General features: G+C 37.9%; 1 protein-coding gene across 2 annotated transcripts in view; it reads right to left on the bottom strand.

Annotated features, from left to right (window-relative positions):
* Window positions 1–25,184, bottom strand: part of htr4 (5-hydroxytryptamine receptor 4) — a 197,369-nt gene that overhangs the window by 9,964 nt on the left and 162,221 nt on the right. Inside the window, exon 7 of one of the 2 annotated variants that reach the window (XR_009064886.1) lies at window positions 14,461–14,585. The exons of the other annotated variant lie outside the window; for it this stretch is intronic. The gene's annotated coding sequence lies outside the window, so the exon portion shown is untranslated. The remainder of the gene's footprint in view (window positions 1–14,460; window positions 14,586–25,184) is intronic. 2 annotated transcript variants of the gene reach the window in all.

Raw genomic sequence — 25,184 nt, 5'->3', positions numbered from 1 at the left:
CAGAAGAAAATCTAACCTCTCTAACTCACTGTTTTTCCACTTCTGTGAAGTCGGCCCCCCATTAGACGCAAATTTTTCAGAAAAATGATGTCAATCGTTTGAGCCAGTTTGTGCTATTAAAAGTTTTATTTGTGCTGCTATCGTTTTGGAGATATTTACAAATCTTCTATAGGTCAATCTGAGGTCAACCATTTGGATCTAAACCAGCTAAAAATGGCGCTAATTGTTTGTGCTGTAAAAAATTTCATTTGTGTTACAATGGTTTTGTAGAAATTCTACTTTTAATTTGAAAAGATGACTCAGCACTCTACAGTGGTATGAAAAAGTATCTGAACCTTTTGGAATTTCTCATTTTTGCATAGCCTAAATTAGGGCTTTCAAACGATTAAAAATTTTAATCGAGTTAATCAAAGCTTAAAAATTAATTAATCGTAATTAATCGCAATTCAGACCATCTATAAAATATGCCATATTTTTCTGTAAATTATTGTTGGAAAGGAAAGATAAGACACAAGATGGATATATACATTTTACATACGGTACATAAGTACTGTATTTGTTTATTATAACAATAAATCAACAAGCTGGCATTAACATTATTAACACTCTGTTAAAGCGAACCATTGATAGAAAGACTTGTAGTTCTTAAAAGATAAATGTTATGTTAAAACCCCTCAATCAAAAAATAAACTAGTAGCTCGCCATTATTGATGTCAATAATTACACAATGCTCATTGTGCTGAAACCCATAAAAGCAGTTGCACCCAAGCGTCAGCAGAGGGCGACAAAACACAAGTAACAAGTGGACATGACACTGTGCTGTCATTTTAATCTGTTTGAACGGGGCATGTGCGTTAATTGCGTCAAATATTTTAACGTGATTAATTAAAAAAGATTAATTACCGCCTGTTAACGCGATAATTTTGACAGCCCTACTTAATATCCATACATAATACATAAGTTTTTTAACATGCCTAAATCCAGCTGCTCCCTTTTAAGAACAACATAAGGTAAGTTTTTGTTTGAGCTAATATATTTTTTTATGCATCGGTAATTTAGTTTATAGGTACAGTGGTATAAAAAAGTATTTGAACCTTTTGGAATTCCTCAGATTTCTGCATAAAATCACAATCAAATGTGATCTGATCTTTTTCAAAATCACACAGATGAAAAAAAAAAGTGTCTGCTTAAACTAAAACCTCAAAAACATTTATAGGTTTTCATATTTTAATAAGGATAGTATGCAAACAATGACAGAAGGGGGGAAACATAAGTAAGTGAACCCTCTGCCTAAGGAGAATTAAAGAGCAATTGAAACCAATGTTTACCAAACAATTTAAGTCAGGTGTGTGCCCAATAACTGATGAGTGGTTTAAAGCTCCCTGCTCACTATAAAACACACACCTGGTAAGAATTGTCTTGATGAGAAGCATTGTCTGATGTGCATCATGGCTCAATCAAAACATGCAATCACATATTTCATACCAGGGGGGCAATGCCCCCCCGGCCCCCCCGTAATCTCCATTAATATCCAGAGCATATCCAATCAGTGGGTGGCAGTGGCGCTCTCATTTTCAGAATGTGTGCAGTATTTTTGAACCAAACAAGAGCACACAACAAAGAGCACTGGAGATATGAAACGCTAAGACGAGGAAATATGATGAAACGTATGTAGCGTTTGACTTTCTTTTAATAGAGTGGGAGATGAGGAAAGACCAGTCTGTTTACTGTGTCTAAAAACGTTTGCAGCAGACAGCAGGAAGACAAATCAATTAGGACGTCACTTAAAGACATTAGACCCCAATCACATTGATAAGCAGCTTGATTTTTTTCAGCGAAAACGTGCCAACAATATTGCTAACAATCGTTCCACTCTGTCAGTCTTACATCAGTAAACCATCGAGCGATGGAATTTCTCAGATTTCTGCATAAAATCACAATCAAATGTGATCTGATCTTTTTCAAAATCACACAGATGAAAAAAAAAGTGCTTAAACTAAAACCTCAAAAACATTTATAGGTTTTCATATTTAATAAGGATAGTATGCAAACAATGACAGAAGGGGGGAAACATAAGTAAGTGAACCCTCTGCCTAAGGAGACTTAAAGAGCAGTTGAAACCAACGTTTACTAAACAATTTAAGTCAGGTGTGTGCCCAATCACTGATGAGTGGTTTAAAGCTCCTTGCCCACTATAAAAAACACACCTGGTAAGAACTGTCTTGATGAGAAGCATTGTCTGATGTGCATCATGGCTCGGTCAAAAGAGCTGTCTGAAGACCTGTGATCAAGGATTGTTGATTTGTATAAAGCTGGGAAAGGATACAAAACCATTATAAAAGTCTGGATGTTCTTCAATCGACGGTCAGAGAAGTTGTCTACAAATGGAGAGAGTCTGGCACTATTGCTTCTCTCCCAAGGAGTGGCCATCCAACAAAAATGATGCCAAGAGTTCAGCGCGGAATACTCAGAGAGGTAAAAAAGAACTCGACAGTGTCTGCTAAAGACTAACAGAAATAACTGGCACAGTCCAATATCTCTGCACACATCAACTGGATGTAAAACTATGACCAAGAACGGTGTTCATGGGAGGACTTAATGGAGGAAGCCAATGCTGTCTACAAAAAATATTGTTGCTCGTTTAATGTTCGCAAAAAGGCACTTGGACACTGCACAGAAGTTTTAGCAAAATATTTTGTGGACCTATGAAACCAAAGTTGAATTGTTTGGGAGTAACACACATCATCATGTGTGGAGGAAAAATGGAACAGCTCGCCAACATCAACACCTTATCCCACCGTGAAGCATGGTGGAGGGAGGATCATGATTTGGGGCTGTTTTGCGGCCTCAGGGCCTGGACAACTTGCAATCATTAATGGAAGAATGTATTCAAAAGCATGTTTTGCAGGAAAACCTGAGGCCGTCTGTCAGACAGTTGAAGCTAAAAAGAGGATTGATGCTGCAACAAGACAATGATCTAAAACACAGAATTAAATCAACTTTAGAGTGGTTTCAGAAGAAAAAAATACACATTCTGGAGGGGCCAAGTCAAAATCCAGACTTGAACCCCACTGAGATGCTGTGGCATGACCTAAAGACCGCGAATCATGCCAGACATCTCAGGAATCTGACTGAACAACAGCGGGGGGGGGCGACAAAAATTAATAAATGTGATGGTTCACTGACTTATTTTTCTACCTTCTGTCATTGTTTGCATACTATCCTCATTAAAATATGAAAACCTATAAATGTTTCGGTGGTTTTAGTTAAAGCAGACACTATTTTTTTTTTTGCATCTGTGTGATTTTGACAAAGATCAGATCACATTTGATAGTGATTTTATGCAGAAATGTGAGAAATTCCAAAATGTTGATAATTTTTCATACCACTGTATAAAGCTGGTATACTCAGTGTACAATATATATATTTATATTTAGGGCTGTCAAAATTTTCGCGTTAACGGGCGGTAATTAATTTTTTGAATTAATCACGTTAGAATATTTGACGCAATTAACGCACATGCCCAGCTCAGATTAAAATGACAGCAGTTTAATGTCCGCTTGTTACTTGTTACTTGTTCTTTGTTGTTTGGCGCCCTCTGCTGGTGCTTGGGTCCAAATGATTTTATGGGTTTGGGGAGTGAGCATGGTGTAATGACATCAACAATGACGAGCTACTCGTTTTTGATTGAAAATTTGACAAATTTTAATAAAACGAAACCATTAAGAGGGGTTTTAATATAACATTTCTATAACTTGTACTAACATTTATCTTTTAAGCACTACAAGTTTTGCTATCCATGGATCGCTTTAAGAGAACGTTAATAATGTTAATGCCATCTTGTTGATTATTATTATTGTTATAATAAACAAATACAGTACTTATGTACCGTATGTTGAATGTATATATCCGTCTTGTGTCTTATCTTTTCATTCCAACAATAATTTACAGAGAAATATGGCATATTTTATAGATGGTTTGAATTGCGATTAATTATAATTAAATTTAAAGCTGTAATTAACTCGATTAAAAAAATTAATCGTTTCACAGCCCTAATATATATTTAACTTTATTTAATTAATATGACTTATAATACTGTTTTTAGATAGTCATTTTGACGTTTAGGGGGTATTTTAGGGGTACATAAATATTTAATTCCGATTTACACGGAAATTCGGGTTACGTCGCCAGCGTAGGAATGGAATTCGTTCATAATCCGTGGATTACCTGTACTTTGTTATCTACTTTGCCAAGTACAGGTTATCAATATGCTCTAGCCAAGAATTAATATATCGTTTTTTAAAAAAATTGCTGTTTCATAAAGAAACCAACAGGATGCAACCAAAATTTTCCACTACAATAGTGTCTGTGTTAACTCATTGACTGCCATTGACAGCGCTAGACATCCAGTTGATTTTGACCCGGCCTCTAGCCCCTTTAGTGGAACTCAAACACAAGCATTCAAAGCCAGTCCTTCAAGTGTAAATGGATAGGACATCTGTCATTGTCCACAGCAGACAATGAGTTAAGACACCCATGCAATATAGTGTTGCTGTTAGAGATGTCCCGATCCGATATTTGGATCGGATCGGACGCCGATATGGGCAAAAAAAATCATCCGTATCGGATCGGAACACGGGAAAAATTCCTATCCAGACTTCCGATCCAGTTATTTTTTTCAAAAGTCCGGTCTGGGTTTTCCAGCACACCGATTTACATAATCCATTCCAGTTTTTGCTTCGGTTTCCCTAAAATCCGGTCCGCATTTTACGGCACACCTTCAACACACGACATTTACATTACCGTCTCCCAATTTACCGAGAGACTTTATCGGTAAAAATGTCAGCTGTGTGGGATCATTTCACCTTAAAGGACGACAAAGACGAAGAGGCAGAGAGCAACACATGCCACAATAAACTCAAGCGTAGTGGTAAAGCTGTCGGAAGTTTTAATGCAACCAACCTAATCAAGCATTTAGCGAAATACCACCACAAATAATATGAGGAGCATGTTAAGAAAACCGAAGACAAAAAGAAAGGTCCTACGCAACTAACACTGCCAGAAACTTTTGCTATGGGTGACAAACTGGCACTCGACAGTCCCAAAGCCCAGGGAATAACAAGAGTCATTGCCGAAGAATTCATTCTGGATGACGAGCCATTATCTCACGTGAGTAAAGACGCACCATCCAACACGGGATTCGGCCGCTGAAGATTCGAGAACGATTCACAAACATCCAAATTCCGATTATTGAAATATGTCAAGTAAAGCTGAACTAATACACAGCGCGGTCTTCGGGACGCAATGAGAAACTGACGGTATTGCATCCCGAAAGTAAACAGAACTTGTCTTAGACCCGGGTAATGCTAATGCTCAACTCACGGCTTTAGCTCAACTCATGCCGCTGGATAAAAAACACAAGAATACCTGACTGCTGCTGACAGCCACAACAAACTACGTCAACGTCGTTTTACTGGAGATAATAGATATCATATGTATATAGATCCAGATGCTACACGACAGACTCGACTGCATTAGCAACATTGAAGTATTGAAAACCAGATGCATTAGTAAACAGCCGCCATCTTAAAGCAGAAGACTTGCCTAGTAGGCTGTTGTGAACCTTCCCAGCGAACCTAATTAACTTTTTATCTAAAATACTCCTAAATCGGCAAAATCTTGACTTGAATCTATATTCAAAACAGTTTAAAAACTTTTACATGTCGAAAGTAGACAGAAGGGAAATTATGGAATAACGGGAGCCATTTTAACAAATTTAACAGTTGATTCGCAAAATTAAATGAATTGAATGTAGTTTAAAGCTGCTGATACAGAATGGGGACTTGAGTATTTCATTTACTGTTTTAAAATGTTAACTTGATACTGAAATAGTCGTTTATTTTAAACCTGAGAGGTTTGTAACTAATGCACGAAACATTAAAAGCATCTAATAGCTTGGGGGATTTGTGGGATTTTCCACTGAGGTTGTTGGTGTGTTTTGCTTTTTTTTAAGACAGTTTACAATATTATTTGCACGTTTTTCTGACTGACTATGCCATTTCTGTTTGTTATTTATAATGTTTTGTGTTTGTCACTGAATAAACAGGTCAGTTTCTTGTTACCAACCGTTGTGTGTTATTCTAACTCACCTAATTCAGCTGGCTAGTTGTTATCAAGGGTACTAAAACCTTTTTCAACATGAGTCTGACAACTAAGTAAGGAGGCTAAATAACTTTAAACTTTAACGCATGCTCAGATAGGTCGGTATCGGTATCGGCCAGTATCAGTATCGGATCGAAAGTGCAAAACAATATCGGTATCGAATCGGAAGTGCAAAAACCTGGATCGGGATATCCATAGTTGCTGTATTTATTTCCAGACATGTTGCACTGACAGATTTTCCTTGACAGATCAAAAAGGAAACATTCAGTTTTTCTCGTAGAATATCATAGATTGCTATATCGCCATATTGTGAGATCATCGTTAACCTTGTACTCAAAGGTTCCCGCCCCTACTCATGATGAAAAGCTGACATAACATACAGATAGCAGGGAAAATGTCAAGCGGTCGTCACTTAAATGCCATCTTAAATCCGGGTCAAAGTACTATACATACTAAACTCATGAACCCTTAGCAATCTAATTAGGCATTAAAAATACAGTAATTCTAAATGTGCAATAAACATTTCATGACATGCAGACACTCGCAGGTGAAATCCGTCCTTCATGGAAGCTTCCCGTCGTCCAGCGGTGCAGGGTTGTTCTGGTTTGGTCACATGGCCGCTCAGCTGCATGCATACCGCAGTACCATTCAAAGAGCTATGACCACGTGCACTCACTTATAGCTCTGAAAATGGCGCTGCGATTTGCAACAGAGACTCCTTTGGGCAACTGGTCGACTGAGTCACGCACACGTTCACATGATGAAACACAATGTTGCTTTATAGTAGCAAGGCAACCCATATAGCAATACTTTGCATTCAGTGCACAGAAGCAAACAATTATACAGAATTTGTGAGCATCTTAAATTGACATGTAGATGCAAAACTGAAAGTACACTGAATGCACATGAGTATTTGGACACCTTCAGATATTGGATCACAGGACTAACTCAATATTGCCTATTAATAACTCTAATCCAGGGATGACTTGACCCTTTCTGGGACTGTGGTCAGTACAATGGGCAGCTATTTAAAAAAATAAAGAACCTATTTTTGGTCATTTAAAAAAATCTTAAATTTTCTGCAACAATTAGGATTATCTTAAATCAGTAATCACTATCAGAGTTGTCCAATAATGACTTTTTAAGCGATAACCCAGTATTGTCCAGCTCTAAAAATCTGATACTGATATCAAGCCCTATACTGATATATGCGGTCGTGGATTTAACATATTAGGGCAATTGTATTGTGATGCCCCAATGGATGCTTTAATAATGATAAATGTAACAACATCAACGTTTTCCAAATAAACATTTTTTGAAAAATAAGAGAACAACTGGAGTGATGGAAAAAGTACAGAACCCCTAAAGCACAGGTGTCAAACCGATTCCAGAAAGGGCCAAGTGGGTGCAGGTTTGCTTTCCAACCCATGAAGAGGACACATTTTCACCAATTAGATCTTTTACATGTGTAATCAGTTAAACTTTGTCAGGTGCTGCTTGTTTCAGCAGGAAGTTCATTGGTTAAACTCTCTGGGTTGTATCGGTTGGAACAAAATCCAGCACCCACTTGGCCCTTTCTGGAATCGGTTTGACACCTGTGCTGTAGACCATGGGTGTCCAAACCTGTCCTCAAGGGCCGCTGTGGGTCCTGGTTTTTGTTCCTACCAATCGAGCACAGACAGTTTAACCAATGAGGTTTGTGCTAAAACAAGCAGCACCTGACTGCAATCAACTGATTACACTTGTGAGACACCAGATTGGTGAAAAGATGTCTTGTTGTGCAGGAATGAAATCCAGCACCCACTGCGGCCCTATGTGGAATAGGTTGGACACCACTGCCCTAAAGGGACATCGGCAGAAATAAAATAAATTTAAGCAATCTGGTGCGCACCAGAAACAATCTGGTGCAAACCAGATTGTTTCTACTGTGCTATCTCGTAAACATTAGCATTATGTAGCATTTAAGCTAGCTGACTTTTGCTATGCAAGTTAGCCAATTGCAACAATACAATAATTGGCTAACTTGCATAGCAAAAGTCCACTAGCTTAAATGCTATGTAGTGGTAATGTTTACAACAATTGGCTAACTTGCATAACAAAAGTATTTACCTGATAAGTTTACCTGGTTTCTGGTGCGCACTAGAAACTCTCATTAGCATTATGTAGCATTTAAGTTAGCGGACTTTTGCTATGCAAGTTAGCCAATTGCAACAACTGGATAGCCAATTGCAACAATTGGCTAACTTCCAGAGCAAAAGTCCACTAGCTCAAATGCTATATAATGCTAATGTTTACAACAATTGGCTAACTTGCATAGCAAAAGTCTGCTAGGTTAAATGCTCTATAATGCTAATTTTACAACAATTGGATAACTTGCATAGCAAAAGTCTGCTAGCTTAAATGCTCAATAATGCTAATGTTTATACAATTGGCTAACTTGCATAGCAAAAGTCTGACATCATAAATGGTTTATAATGCTGATTTATACAATAATTGGCTAACTTGCCTCGCAAAAGTCCGCTAGCTTAAATGATATATCATGCTAATGTTTACCTGATAGTTTCTGGTGCGCACTAGAAACAATCTGGTGCGCATCAGATTGCTTAAATTTATTTCTGTCGATGTCACTTCACGGGCTCAGTAAAAAAGTGCCTATATTATATTTTAAAGGTCTGTGTGATCATCACAAATTAAATGTAACTCGTAACGTTAGCATAGCATTCACGTTAGCATTAGGCTAATGTTCATTAGAAATAGTTGGAAACAATTTATTTATTTTGGAGTTTTTTTTTTTTCATTTTACAGATGAAGACATCTTTAGTAAATGTCGACTTAAAGGTAGACGAAACACATTTTGAAATGATTAAACATGACTAAAACTAATGAGTAGAGATGCCAATCGATCGGGTCCGATCACGTCATTTTCAAAGTATCGGAATCGGCAAAAAAATATCAGCCATGCCTTTTTTTATTATATATATATATTTTAATTAAATCGTTTTCTAATTGTATTTAATGTTACAGACATAATATGTTACACTCATCCAGAGTCTTTAGTTTAGGTTTAAGGTAGGGTTATCAAATTTATCCCGATAACGGCGGTAATTAATTAAAAAAAAAAAGTATCACGTTAAAATATTTAACGCAATTATTGCATGCGTTGCACGACCCACTCACGCATTGTCGCGCTCAATCTGTAATGGCACCTTTTTACCTCTATAGAGAGATAAAAGGCAGCGTAAAATGAGTTGAGTGAATTTTGGCAGCCTTTGGAGCCTTTTTCTATTTGGCAAAAGCCTTACAATCCCTCTCCCTACGATTAGAAATATTATGGGAAGCAATGTGGGGAAGCAAGGTGGCAATTGATCTTTTTCTTAACACCTTATGTTATTTCCCAACGCAGAGAAGATATATCAATTGGTAACACTACGCACAGTCATGGTTCCACTTCCGATCATGCATTTGTGCATGGCTCCAGTATCATTTACTGAAAGCTCAACAAGTACACTAGATGGCAATATTTAGTCACAATATACAAAATCACAAGTCTTTCTATCCGTGGATCCCTCTCACAGAAAGAATGTTAATAATGTAAATGCCATCTTGAGGATTTATTGTCATAATAAACAAATACAGTACTTATGTACTGTATGTTGAATGTATATATTCGTCCGAGTTTTATTCATTTTTTTCTTAATGCATTGCCAAAATGTATATGATCGGGAAAAATTATTGGGAATGATTAGAACTGAATCGGGAATGATTGAAATTGAATCGGGAGCAAAAAAAAGCAATCGGATCGGGAAATATCGGGATTGGGAGCAAAAAAACATGATCGGAACAACCCTACGAATAAGTATTATCGTCCAAAAGACTCAGTAGAAAATTAAAAGGCCTGCCAAAAACAACACTGCCCAGCATCCCCCCTAAGTTCTGCCCCTGGACAGCTTGCTACTGATATTTTCCATTACGAAAGTACTTGTTAAGAAAGACATTCATTTGTTCACCAAAATGTTACAATTCTATAATGGCGTTGTAGTTACTAACATAAATTCTGCAGTAAAATATTTTCCTTGGCTTTGAGGAACACAATAGTTTTTGACAGATTGTCCACGAAGGTGCAAAAAATGGTTATTCTCTTTACCTCTTTCACGACCACTGACAGTGATAGACAACAAATCTATTTGAAGTAGGACAGCTAGCATTAAATGACTATGTTTTACTGCTGTTGTCAGCGATAGACATCCAATCGTGATTTGGCCTTTTTGTTTGAGACTAACTGTGCAGGCGCAATCCACGGCGCTTTTTCTCAACGGGGTAAATTTTCCCGGGTGGGAGAAATTAAATGGCATAATTGCGTGAGCTATTTCATCATGATGCACGGTTTAGGAGCCCTGTCGACTATGAAAAGCAATAATGACAAACACATTCGTCACACTTACTTGTGTACATTCTCGCCCTTTCTTTAATTAGATTCAAAGTCACAATAAAGTGATGACAGATTAAACACCCCACCGCACGCTTGACAATTCATCTGAATGTCTTTTTCAGCGATTACTATACACCGATTACACTAGGAGTGTGACAATATACAGTGGTACCTCTACATATGAATTTTTTTCATTCGTTCCGGGCCAGTTGCGTCGTCAACAACAATAGTGAACTACTAGTTGAACTAATTTTACACATTTTTTATTAAAACGAAAACATTATGAGGGGTTTGTTTGAATGTCAAATTATTATAACTAGGAGTGGAAACCTCTTGGTACCTCACGATATGATACGATTTGCGATACAAAGCTCGCGATTAGGGTTGTTCCGATCATGTTATTTTGCTCCCGATCCGATCCCGATCGTTTTAGTTTGAGTATCTGCCGATCCCGATATTTCCCGTTTCGATTGCTTTTTTTTGCTCCCGATTCAATTCCAATCATTCCCGATAATTTTTCCCGATCATATACATTTTGGCAATGCATTAAGAAAAAAATGAATAAAACTCGGACGAATATATACATTCAACATACAGTACATAAGTACTGTATTTGTTTATTATGACAATAAAACCTCAAGATAGCATTTACATTGTTAACATTCTTTCTGTGAGAGGGATCCACGGATAGAGAGACTTGTGACTTTGTATATTGTGACTAAATATTGCCATCTCGTGTATTTGTTGAGCTTTCAGTAAATGATACTATAGCCATGCCCAAATGCATGATGGGAAGTGGAACCATGACTGTGCGTAGTGCTACCAATTGATATATCTTCTCTGCGTTGGGAAATAACATAAGGTTGAGAAAAAGATGAATTGCTACCTTGCTTCCCCACATTGCTTCCCATGATATTTCTAATCGTAGGGAGAGGGATTGTAAGGCTTCAGCCAATTAAAAAAAGGCTCCAAAGGCTGCCAAAATTCATTCCACTCATTTTACGCTGCCTTTTATCTCTCTATATCGGTACAACGGCGCCATTACAGATTGAGCACGACAATGTGTGAGTGGGTCGTGCAGCGCATGCATCAATTACGTTAAATATTTTAACGTGATACATTTAAAAAAAATTTAACTTCCGCCGTTATCGGGATAAATTTGATAACCCTACCTTAAGCCTAAACTAAAGACTCTGGATGAGTGTAACGTATTATTTCTCCAACATTAAATACAATTAGAAAACGATTTAATTAAAAAATATATACAGTATATTTTTTAAAAAAAAAAGCATGACCGATATTTTTTTGCCGATTCCGAAACTTTGAAAATGACGTGATCGGACCCGATTCCCGATCGATCGGGACATCTCTACGCGCCATAACGATGATCTGACGATATGGCGATACAATGATTATCGATACATTGGTCAGGAAATCATTCTAGGACACCGATCCCAGAAAGGGCCAAGTGGGTGCTGGACTTTGTTCCAACCGATACAACGCAGAGAGTTTAACCAATGAACTTCCTGCTGAAACAAGCAGCACCTGACAAAGTTAAACTGACTACACATGTAAAAGATCTAATTGGTAAAAAGGTGTCCTCTTCATGGGTTGGAAAGCAAACCTGCCCCCACTTGGCCCTTTCTGGAATCGGTTTGACATCTGTGTTCTAGGATGTTCTACAAACAACTAAGAAACAGAAAAATACACTTCTGCTGTGCATTGGAATGAGTTTATCATATAGTAGATAGGGTTGTTCCGATCATGTTCTTTTGCTCCCGATTAAATTCCAGTCATTCCCGATAATTTTTCCCGATCACATACATTTTGGCAATGCATTAAGAAAAAAATTAATAAAACTTGGACGAATATATAGATTCAACATACAGTACACAAGTACTGTATTTGTTTATTATGACAATAAATCCTCAAGATGGCATTGACATTAGTAACATTCTTTCTGTGAGAGGGATCCACGGATAGAAAGACTTGTGACTTTGTATATTGTGACTAAATATTGTCATCTAGTGTATTTGTTAAGCTTTCAGTAAATGATACTGTCGCCATGCCCAAATGCATGATGGGTGGATGTAACACGCCTTTAGCAACCATGACTGTGCGTAGTGCTACCAATTGATATATCTTCTCTGCGTTAGGAAATAACGGTGTTAAGAAAAAGATTAATTGCTACCTGGCTTCTCCACATTGCTTCCCTCCGCATTTCTAATCATAGGGAGACTATTGTAAGGCTTTAGCCAATTAAAAAAAGGCTCCTAAAGCTGCCAAAATTCAATCTACTCATGCTACACTGCCTTTTAGCTCTCTATATAGGTAAAACGGCGCCATTACAGATTGAGCGCAACAATGTGTGAGTGGGTCGTGCAGCGCATACATTAATTGCATTAAATATTATAACGTGATACAGTTTTTAAAAAATTAATTACCTCCGTTATCGGGATAAATTTGATAACCCTACCTTAAGCCTAAACTAAAGACTCTGGATGAGTGTAACATATTATGTCTGTAACGTTAAATACAATTAGAAAACGATTTAATTAAAAAATATATATATTAGGGCTGTCAAAATTATCGCGTTAACGGGCGTTAATTAATTTTTTAAATTAATCACGTTAAACTATTTGACGCAATTAACGCAGATTACCCGCTCAGACAGATTTAAATGACGGTACAGTGAAACACCACTTGTTAATTGTGTTTTATGGAGTTTTGCCGCCCTCTGTTGGCGCTTGGGTGCGACTGATTTTATAGGCTTCAGCATGCATGAGCATTGTGTAAGTAATTATTGACATCAACAATGGCGGGCTACTAGTTTATTTTTTGATTGAAAATTTTACAAATTTCATTAAAACCAAAACATTAAGAGGGGTTTTATATCGTACTAAAATTTTTCTTTTAAGAACTACAAGTCTTTCTATCCATGGATCGCTTTAACAGAATGTTAATAATGTTAATGCCATCTTGTTGATTTATTGTTATAATGAACAAATACAGTCCTTATGTTGAATGTATATATCCATCTTGTCTTTCCATTCCAAATATAATTTACAGAAAAATACGGCATATTTTATAGATGGTTTGAATTGCGATTAATTACGATTAATTAATTTTTAAGCTGTAATTAACTCGATTAAAAATTTTAATCGTTTGACAGCCCTAATATATATATTAAAAAAAGGCATGTCTGATATTTTTTTGCCAATCCGATACTATGCAAATGACGTGATCGAACCCGATCGATCGGCATCCCGATCTTTAATTACAACTCATACAAACATTTATCTTTTAAGAACTACATGTCTTTCTAGCCGTGGTACCCTTTAAGTATTACATGTCTTTTTATCCGTCGTTCCCTTAATTTCGACTTGCGCGGAAATTCGGGTGACTTCGCAGGCGCAGAACTCGTTTGTAACCTGGGGACGACCTGTATTTAAGTTTTTTTTTTTTTTTTTAATTACTAAAGAAAAGTCATTTCTTCTATTAAGTTAATGGTCTTAAGGGTCAGTTTATGAATAGCTGTCCACTCTAGTGACCAATGTCCCCGAAAAGTGTTTTCATGAGGGATGTCGGACATCTTCTTTGAATGGATTATAATTAGCACAACGAATACAAAAAAATGAAAATTCAGAAAAATATGAAAATGATGAAACTCACTTTCCGATTTTGTGATTCCGGTTAGCGTGATCTGATTCTCCAGACTTCCTAAACAAAGGACTTTGATTTGAATTTCCTGTGATTGCCGTTCTAGATGAATGACCAGTAAATAAAACTGATTTTCACTCAGATTTTATACTTGTTACAATTAAGAGCGTGAGTGGGGGTGCGTGTAGAGGTGTGTGTGACGGACTCACTTGAGCCAGCGAGCGAGAGAGAGAGAGAGAGCGAGCGCGAGCCTGCAGGTGAGGCTTAGAGCGGCTAGACAGGCACTGGCCTGGTGTTGCACAACCAGAGCAGCAGTTTGGAGGCGGAGGAGCAGCTGCTGGAGACGAGCGGGAAGGAGAAGAGGAGGAGCAACCAGAAAGAGGAAATATTGGTCGAGGAATGAAAATTGAAGGAACGTAGATGTGTTCAATGTGAGGTGAAGAGTGGATGGTGAAGTCAGGAGAGGTTTTGAGACCCCCAAATTAGAGAGAAAATAAAGTAAAATGGGAGAATAAGGATCGGAAAGGACGTGGAGAAAGAAGCAGTAAGAGTGGGGGGTGAATGGGAGGATGGGGGGAAAAAGGACAAAGAAGCCATGATGTAAGGATGGAAATTAATGAAAAGAAAATGAAGATAAAGTAGGAAAGGGGGAGGGGAAAAGAGGGAAGGGAAAAAACAAGGTTAAACTTCACACAGTCGGAGAAAAGATGCGTGCTTGCGTTGCAGTACAAAAAAACACCCCTTAATGAAACTAAAAGCTATAGACGTGAATTTAAGTGACAAAAATAATGCGTGTTGGCAAATAATAATGAAAAACATCTTTGGAGTGCAAATTTACGATGGCTGAGAAGTGTCAGGCGAAATAACTTCGGAAAAAGAAAACATACGAATGCAATCTGGCAAAACACGATACTAGTGCTGCAACGATTAATCGATTAACGCGAGAAATTTGATCAGAGAAAAAAAGCTTCAAATCAAATTTTGCTGCTTCGAGGATTCGTGTAGTTAGAATGGCGTTGTAATGGTTTTGAAAGTGTTTGCATTTACTTTCATTAGTTTGGGTGGATACACTGCCCTCTAGTGGAAATAGTGAAAACGACATAAATAATTTAACACGAATGAATCCAGCTGCTCCCTGTTAAGAACAACATAAGTTTTTTGTTTTAGCTAATATGTTTATAGGTATATTTAGCATTTTTTTGTGGGAATGTGTTTGAATGATTTGTTATGAGCATTGTCAAAAATAAAAAGTTAGCATTCTATAGCATTTAAGCTAGCGGACTTTTGCCACGCTTCTGCGTGTAATTAAAATGACGTTGTAATGGTTTGTTTTGAAAGTGTTTGCATTTAGTTTTATTAGTTTGGGTGGATACATTGCCCTCTAGTGGAAACAGTGATAATGACATAAATCATTTAGCATGAATGAATCCAGCTGCTCCCTGTTAAGAGCAACAAAAGTTTTTGTTTGAGCTAATATGTTTATAGGTATATTTAGCATTTTTTGTGGGAATGTGTTTGAATGATTTAAGAGCATTGAAAAAAAAAAAAAAAAGTTAGCATTTTATAGCATTTAAGCTAGCGGACTTTTGCTACGCCTCTGCGTGTAATTCGAATGGCGTTGTAGTGGTTTGTTTTGAAAGTGTTAGCATTTAGTTTTACTTTGGGTGGATACCCTGCCCTCTAGTGGAAACAGTGTAAATGACATAAATCATTTAACATGAATGAATCCAGCTGCTCCCTGTTAAGAGCAACGTAAGTTTTTGTTTGAGCTAATATGTTCATAGGTATATTTAGCGGACTTTTGCTAAGCAAATTAGCCAATTGTTTTTTTGTTGGACTTAGAGGCTCATTTTTCCTTATACAGGTAGTCTTTGGGTTACGAACGAGTTCCGTTCCTACGGTGGTGACGTAACCCGAATTTCCGCTTAAGTCGGAATCAACCCTTCAAGGAAATCTCAAAATAACTATCCAAAAAGTCCTATAGTATTGTACACATTTTGTTTTAGTTTGGGTGGATACATTGCCCTCTAGTGGAAACAGTGAAAATGACAAAACATTTAACATGAATGAATCCAGCTGCTCCCTGTTAAGAGCAACATAAGTTTTTGTTTGAGCTAATATGTTTATAGGTATATTTAGCGGACCTTTGCTAAGCAAGTTAGCCAATTGTTTTTTTGTTGGACTTAGAGACTCATTTTTCCTTATACAGGTAGTCTTTGGGTTACGAACGAGTTTCGTTCCTACGCTGGTGACGTAACCCGAATTTTCGCTTAAGTCGGAATCAACCCTTCAAGTAAATCTCAAAATAACTTTTCAAAAAGTCCTATAGTATCGTACATATTTTGTTTAATGTTGGTGGATACACTGCCCTCTGATGGCAGCATTGGCTCTGGCTAGACTGTTGCCTTGTATGATTGAGAAGCAGACTCAGACATCTGACATGGATAAAGGATAGCTGCGCTCTGGTTTGGCCCACTTAAGGCTGTAAGTTGTTTCAGCTAATATACAGTGCCTTGCAAAAGTATTCGGCCCCCTTGAACCTTGCAACCTTTCGCCACATTTCAGGCTTCAAACATATAGATATAAAATTTTTATTTTTTGTCAAGAATCAACAACAAGTGGGACACAATCGTGAAGTGGAACAAAATTTATTGGATAATTTAAACTTTTTTAACAAATAAAAAACTGAAAAGTGGGGCGTGCAATATTATTCGGCCCCCTTGCGTTAATACTTTGTAGCGCCACCTTTTGCTCCAATTACAGCTGCAAGTCGCTTGGGGTATGTTTCTATCAGTTTTGCACATCGAGAGACTGACATTCTTGCCCATTCTTCCTTGCAAAACAGCTCGAGCTCAGTGAGGTTGGATGGAGAGTGTTTGTGAACAGCGGTCTTCAGCTCTTTCCACAGATTCTCGATTGGATTCAGGTCTGGACTTTGACTTGGCCATTCTAACACTTATTACTCTTATTTTTTAACCATTCCATTGTAGATTTGGCTTTATGTTTTGGATCATTGTCCTGTTGGAAGATAAATCTCTGTCCCAGTCTCAGGTCTCGTGCAGATACCAACAGGTTTTCTTCCAGAATGTTCCTGTATTTGGCTGCATCCATCTTCCCGTCAATTTTAACCATCTTCCCTGTCCCTGCTGAAGAAAAGCAGGCCCAAACCATGATGCTGCCACCACCATGTTTGACAGTGGGGATGGTGTGTTCAGGGTGATGAGCTGTGTTGCTTTTATGCCAAACATATCGTTTTGCATTGTGGCCAAAAAGTTCAATTTTGGTTTAATCTGACCAGAGCACCTTCTTCCACATGTTTGGCGTGTCTCCCAGGTGGCTTGTGGCAAACTTTAAACGAGACTTTTTATGGATATCTTTGAGAAATGGCTTTCTTCTTGCCAATCTTCCATAAAGGCCAGATTTGTGCAGTGTACGACTGATTGTTGTCCTATGGACAGACTCTCCCACCTCAGCTGTAGATCTCTGCAGTTCATCCAGAGTGATCATGGGCCTCTTGGCTGCATCTCTGATCAGTTTTCTCCTTGTTTGAGAAGAAAGTTTGGAAGGACGGCGGGGTCTTGGTAGATTTGCAGTGGTCTGATGCTCCTTCCATTTCAATATGATGGCTTGCACAGTGCTCCTTGAGATGTTTAAAGCTTGGGAAATTTTTTTGTATCCAAATCCGGCTTTAAACTTCTCCACAACAGTATCTCGGACTTGCCTGGTGTGTTCCTTGGTTTTCATAATGCTCTCTGCACTTTAAACAGAACCCTGAGACTATCACAGAGCAGGTGCATTTATACGGAGACTTGATTACACACAGGTGGATTCTTTTTATCATCATCGGTCATTTAGGACAACATTGGATCATTCAGAGATCCTCACTGAACTTCTGGAGTGAGTTTGCTGCACTGAAAGTAAAGGGGCCGAATAATATTGCACGCCCCACTTTTCAGTTTTTTATTTGTTAAAAAAGTTTAAATTATCCGATAAATGTTGTTCCACTTCACGATTGTGTCCCACTTGTTGTTGATTCTTGACAAAAAAATTAAATTTCATATCTTTATGTTTGAAGCCTGAAATGTGGCGAAAGGTTGCAAGATTCAAGGGCGCCGAATACTTTTGCAAGGCACTGTATATTCATGTATGCATTTGTAATTAAGCTTACAGCCAATGTTCTCTCTAATTTTTCATGTGTCTGAGCAGACACAAAAGCTCCCTGATTACACTGCGGACCACGGTGAGCAACAGCAGATTTGTACACGGGGGCCACACTAGCAAATTAGTATGCTGTGTGTCACTAACTCCATTTATGTCCAGCTGAGATATTTTACATCCATTCAAAAGGGAGATAATTTGCCGGATGACACAAAATGACATCTGTCAAAAGCATTCATCAATGCTCATGGCAGTGTCATGTCATAATTATGATGGTCTTATGACAGTCTTATGGCGCCACTGTAAAATGGTGTTAACAAATTCCATGACTAGTAATTAATGAAACAACTAGAACAGTAACTGAAGAAATAATTAGCACAGAAAATGAATTGTGATGGTCTTATGACAGTCTTATAGCGCCACTGTCAAATGGTGTTACCAAATTCCATAACTAGTAATTAATGAAACAACTAGAACAGTAACTGAAGAAATAATTAGCACAGAAAATGAATTTTGATATGTTATTTACATCTGTAGCACTGCAATGCATGCTAGGAGGCATGTTGGACTCAACAGTGTTGACAGCAGGTGGCAGCAGAGGTTCACTGTCTCCCCCAAGAGAACAGTCGTGGCCAAATGAAACTTCTTGAAGCAATGAAGCTTTGCAGGCAATTGGTTCAAAGCTTCATGGTGGTTCATTTGGTCTTATGACAGTCTTATGATGCCGCCGTCAAATAAAGTGTTCCCAGTTGAAACCTTTTGATGCAAATATCCCTTATTACAGTGAGGACAGCTGCGGTTTATAGTCCAGAGCAGCTTATCTATGAACAAATGCTGTTTTCGTGTCAAATTTGGTGGGTGGCGGCTTATAGTCAGGTGCGTCTTATAGTGCGAAAACTACTGTTCACTGTTGGCCAAAAGTATTGGCACCCCTGTAATTCTGTCAGATAATGCTTAATTTCTCCCAGAAAATGATTGCAATTACAAAGGCTTTGGTAGTAATATCTTCATTTGTTTTGCTTGCAATAAAATTAAAAAAAAAAAAAAATCATTATCATTTTACACAAAACTCCAAAAATGGGCCGGACAAAAGTATTGGCACCCTCAACCTAATACTTGGTAGCACAACCTTTAGACAAAATATCTGCGAACAACCGCTTCTGGTATCCATCAATGAGTTTCTTACAATGCTCTGCTGGAATTTTAAGACCATTCTTCTTTGGCCAACTGCTCCAGGTCTCTGTGATTTGAAGGGTGCCTTCTCCAAATTGTCATTTTCAGTTCTGTCCACAGGTGTTCCATGGGATTCAGGTCTGGATTAATTGCTGGCCACTTTAGAAGTCTTTGGTATTTTCTCGTAAACCATTTTCTAGTGCTTTTTGAAGCGTGTTTTGGGTCATTGTCCTGCTGGAAGACCCGTGATCTCTGAGGGAGACTCAGCTTTCTCACACTGGGCCCTACATTATGCCGCAAAATCTGTTGGTAGTCTTCAGATTCCATAATGCCATGCACACGGTCAAGCAGTCCACTGCCAGAGGCAGCAAAGCAACCCCAAAACATCAGGGAACCTCTGCCATTTTTCACTATGGGGACAGTGTTCTTTTCTTTGAAGGCCTCATCCCCCCCCCTGTTAACTCTATGTTGATGCCTTTTCCCCAAAAGCTCTACTTTTGTCTCATCTGACCGGAGAACATTCTTCCAAAACGTTTTTGGTTTTCTCAGGTAAGTTCTGGCAAACTTTTTTATGTCTCTGGGTCAGAAGTGGAGTCTTCCTGGGTATCCTACCATAAAGTCCCTTTTCTTTCAGACGCCGATGGATAGTACGGATTGACTCTGTTGTACCCTTGGACTGCAGGACAGCTTGAACTTGTTTGGATGTTAGTCGAGGTTCTTAATCCACCATCCGCACAAACTTTCGTTGAAATCTCTCATCAATTTTTCTTTTCCGTCCACATCTAGGGAGGTTAGCCACAGTTCTGTGGGCCTTTACACTTATTGATGACTCTGTGCACGGTAGACACAGGAACATTCAGGTCTTTGGAGATGGACTTGAGATTGCCCATGCTTCCTCACAAAAACATTCTCAAGTCCTCAGACAGTTCTTTGGTCTTCTTTCTTTTCTCCATGCTCAATGTGGTGCACACAAGGACACAGGACAGAGGTTGAGTCAACTTTAATCCATTTAACTAGCTACAAGTGTGATTTAGTATTGCCACCACCTGCTATGTGCCACAGGTGCTGTTAATTACACAAATTAGAGAAGCATCACATGATTTTTCAAAGGGTGCCAATTAGAGATCGGGATGCCGATCGATCGGGTCCGATCACGTCATTTTCAAAGTATCGGAATCGGAAAAAAAAATATCGGCCATTCCTTTTTTTTAACATAAATATATTTTTAATTAAATCGTTTTCTATATGTACTTAATGATGCAGACATAATACTGTATGTTACACTCATCCAGAGTCTTTAGTTTAGGCTTAAGGTACTGATAACGGTGGTAATTAATTTTTTAAAAATGTATCACGTTAAATATTTAACGCAATTAATGCACGCGCTGCACAACCCACTCAAGCATTGTCACACTCAATATGTAACGGCGCCGTTTTACCCTTTTAGAGAGATAAAAGGCAGCGTATAACGAGTAGAGTGAATTTTGGCAGCCTTTGGAGCATTTTTTTATTAGGCTAAAGCCTTACAATCCCGCTTCCTACGATTAGCTATATCATGGGAAGCAATGAGTGGAAGCAAGGTAGCAATTGATCTTTTTCTTAACACCTTATATTATTTGGCAACGCAGAGAAGATATATGAATTGGTAGCACTACGCACAGTCATGGGTCCACTTCCCATCATGCATTTGGGTTGAATGGCTGCAGTATCATCTCCTGAAAGCTCAACAAATACACTAGATGGTAGGCCTGAACGATATTGGAAAAAACTATTGTTGCGATTTTTTTTAGGTGTGCAATATATTGCGATATTATATTGCGATAGTAAAAAAAAAAAAATAAAAAAAAATAATTTTAAAGAAATATTCACTAGATGACTTGAATAGCTGTTTGGAAATACTTTGCATGACACACCGTGACCACAGTGTATTCATATAATACGGTTTCATTTGTGAATGATTAAGATTGCTGTATTATTATGAAGGGATCCAGGAAGCCATGTCTGCACAAAATAGATAATTTCTTGAACACAATATTTGACACTTCAACAGCAGCAAATACATTAAATGACAAATAAAAGAGCAGGTGCATTCGTCCCCTGAGTTTTTGACAAAATATAACAATAAATAACAACTTCGGTAAAATAACAACAAAGTTGTAAACATATTTGAACAAAAATATTAAATATGACAAATAAGAGTTGTTCACAAACTATAACAATAAATAAGAACCTCAGTAAAACAATAAAGTTGTCAACATATTTGAACTTAAATATTAAATCTGTCAAATAAAAGTGCAAGTGCGTTAGTCCCCTGAGTTGTTTACACAAAATATAACAATATAGAACTGCAAAACTGCAACAAAGTTGTAAAAATATTTTAAAAATATTAAGTATCAAAACTTGCAGCTGTACTATAGTTATTTGAAAAATACGATTTACAGTTAATTTAAATATAAAAGAAACAGAAACTCAATTGAACTTGTAAATAATTGAACTGAATAACAGCAAATAACTGATGAATAACAGAACCATTTTAACTCCCAAATTTATGTATTTGTCTGCATATCGTCCACCTTCCTTGCTCAGCAATTCTCAACTGGGTCTCATAGGTTTTTGGCCAAGACTACTAGTTTATCCACCATTGCAGGCTTGAGACAACAACGTTGGCACGTAACAATGTTCCCACCTGTACTAAAAAGCCTCTGATGGGAAGCTCGTAGCAGGAATGCATAGATACCTGCGTTTTAAATGGTCCCACATGTTCGACGGATTACTTCTTGTTGAGGCAACCATGGCGAGGCACTGTCAACAGGGCTGTTTTTTGTTCCTTATATTCTTGTCGATAGCCAAAATACTTCCAAAACTCCTTTTGGAGACAGTCTTCCCTATTCAACGTGCTGCTTGATTGCTTGCTTTCACTTTGAAAACGGCCCCTCCTCCCTCCGCTCTGCTGTTCGGCCCCTCCTCCCTCCACTCCGCTCTAGCAGGGGAGGGGGAGGAGCCGATGACTGCGAGCTGGAGAGAATGAGAGACTGTGCACTCTCTTTCTCGCTCCTTGCTCAAAACAAACGTTTGTGGATTTAAAAAAATGAAATGAAAAAACTATCGCACGTCCTTGCGATGGGACTATTGCGCATGCGCACATCGCGATGGCGATGTTTAAACGATATATCGTTCAGGCCTACTAGATGGCAATATTTAGTCACAATATACAAAGTCACAAGTCTTTCTATCCGTGGATCCCTCTCACAGAAAGATTGTTAATAATGTAAATGCCATCTTGAGGATTTATTGTCATGATAAACAAATACAGTACTTATGTACTATATGTTGAATGTATATATTTGTCTGAGTTTTATTAATTTTTTTCTTAATGCATTGCCAAAATGTATATGACCGGGGAAAATGATCGGGAATGATTGGAATTGAATCGGGAGCAAAAAAAAAGCAATCGGATCGGGAAATATCGGGATCGGCAGATACTCAAACTAAAACGATCGGGATCGGATCGGGAGCAAAATAACATGATCGGAACAACCCTAGTCTTCTTTCTTTTCTCCATGCTCAATGTGGTACACACAAGGACACAGGACAGAGGTTGAGTCAACTTTAATCCATTTAACTAGCTACAAGTGTGATTTAGTATTGCCACCACCTGCTATGTGCCACAGGTGCTGTTAATTACACAAATTAGAGAAGCATCACATGATTTTTCAAAGGGTGCCAATACTTTTGTCCGGCCCATTTTTGGAGTTTTGTGTAAAATGATAATGATTAAATTTTTTCCCATTCTCTTTTATGTTTTTTCATTACAAGCAAAATAAATGAAGATAATACTTCCAAAGCATTTTTAATTGCAATCATATTCTGGGAGAAATTTAAATTATCTGACAGAATTGCAGGGGTGCCAATACTTTTAGCCAGCACTGCATATTTTTTGTATCGTTTGGCAATGTCATTGAATTTCTGGATTGCTTTGTTACTTTTTAGCACTTGAGTGTTAAAATTTGTAACACAGTTCTAAAGGGAAGCAGCTGTTGTGTGTGTACGTATTTAAGCGTGCGTGTGTGTGTGTGAGTATGGTGTGTTGTAGTTGGCAGCCACAAATATTTCCTGTTAGGGATTTTTCTTTCTTATTTTTGTTTGTTTGTTTAGATCTGCAAGACATTGTTATTCATCCACAGGTGCGCATACACCCCTACAGGATTATATGACGCAAACACACACACTACTGCACACAAAAGGAGCAACGATCATTTCGCAACTAAAGATACTGTATATCCAAATATTATTCAGATGTTTTTCATTAGGACCACCGTTTATTTCCTTCTTGGAATTTCACAATAAAAGAGATAAACATCCTGTGTGGTCACCGACTGGTCAACAAAGAACATCTGCAGGAAGTTGGAATACCAACAGCTTGACATAAGAAAGGATGAAATGTGGTTGTAGGTTGAAAGTAGGGATGTGCCCTATATGATCACAAGATTAAAAAAAAAAAAAAAAAAAAAAAAAAAAAAAAAAAAACACTTTTTATCAATGTATTGATTTATTTTTAAGTATTAACCCGCAAGCTGCCATTGACAGTGACTGCTGCCCAAGTCAAACTGGATCGGATGTCAAGCAATTAACGTATGATATTATTATCTTATTATAATTTATTTTTACTACTGAAACAAACTTCCTACAAGGAGAAGCGACATTAAACTAAAAGGCACTAAAAGAGTTTAAAAGGCTCAGAAGAGTGGATTTGGACAATTTATAGTGAAAAAAATGACTAAGTTTGACGTAGAAACATTATTGACATTTGGGCACGTGCGAGTTGGGAGGTCGCCCGGGGCTGCAAATTGCTAGGGAATGATTGTCTACTATTATAATAATTAATATAATAAATAATGATTGTCTACTATTATAATTGGCCCTCCTAGCGTTGCAATAATTCCCCCCGCAGACCGTGGTTGCTGCCTGCATGTAACACCACAAGGTGAAGGAGGTGGGGTTGGAAGGATTGGATCAGTTAATAGTGCCACTCATCTCAGTCTGAATTTGTTTTTTTATACGTGAAGAAACCTTTTGTTTTTTTAAACTAGACTATCTGACGTAGTTGTACAATGTTAATGTATTTTTTCTGTTAACACGAGAACTACCAAGGGTGGATCAGTTGATACAAATCACTTTTGTAACCAGAGAAGGATCATTTGACTCAAATCAGCATATCTTTTGTGAGCACTCCGGTCCTCATAAGTCATTCCCATTCACACTCGCAAAACCACAGTGTTGGATTGCTCCAATTAGCATCTTGAGGGTTTGTGGGGGAGGGCTGCCTTGGCTTTGTTGGACAGTGGACCGCTCAGGCAGGCAATCGGGTGGACAACCTTTTTACATATTCCAAAAGCTGCAGTTTGCCTACAGTACAAGGGACGGTGTAATAAAAAACTAAACCAAAAACCAAACCAAACCAAAACAAAACAAAACAAAACAAAAACAAAACCTTTTTTATGTGGCGACATGTGACACCTCGCCCTTTTCCCGGGGTTAGGTGTTGGAGTTTGTTGCCGAAGCAATTTTTTCTTCTGTGCCTTCTTTGCGTCCACATGAGAGC

Source organism: Corythoichthys intestinalis, chromosome 11, assembly GCF_030265065.1.
Source record: "Corythoichthys intestinalis isolate RoL2023-P3 chromosome 11, ASM3026506v1, whole genome shotgun sequence".
In the NCBI taxonomy this organism is placed as follows: Eukaryota; Metazoa; Chordata; class Actinopteri; order Syngnathiformes; family Syngnathidae; genus Corythoichthys; species Corythoichthys intestinalis.
The sequence above is the reverse complement of the archived record's forward strand: the minus strand, read 5'-3'. Positions and strand labels throughout refer to the sequence as shown.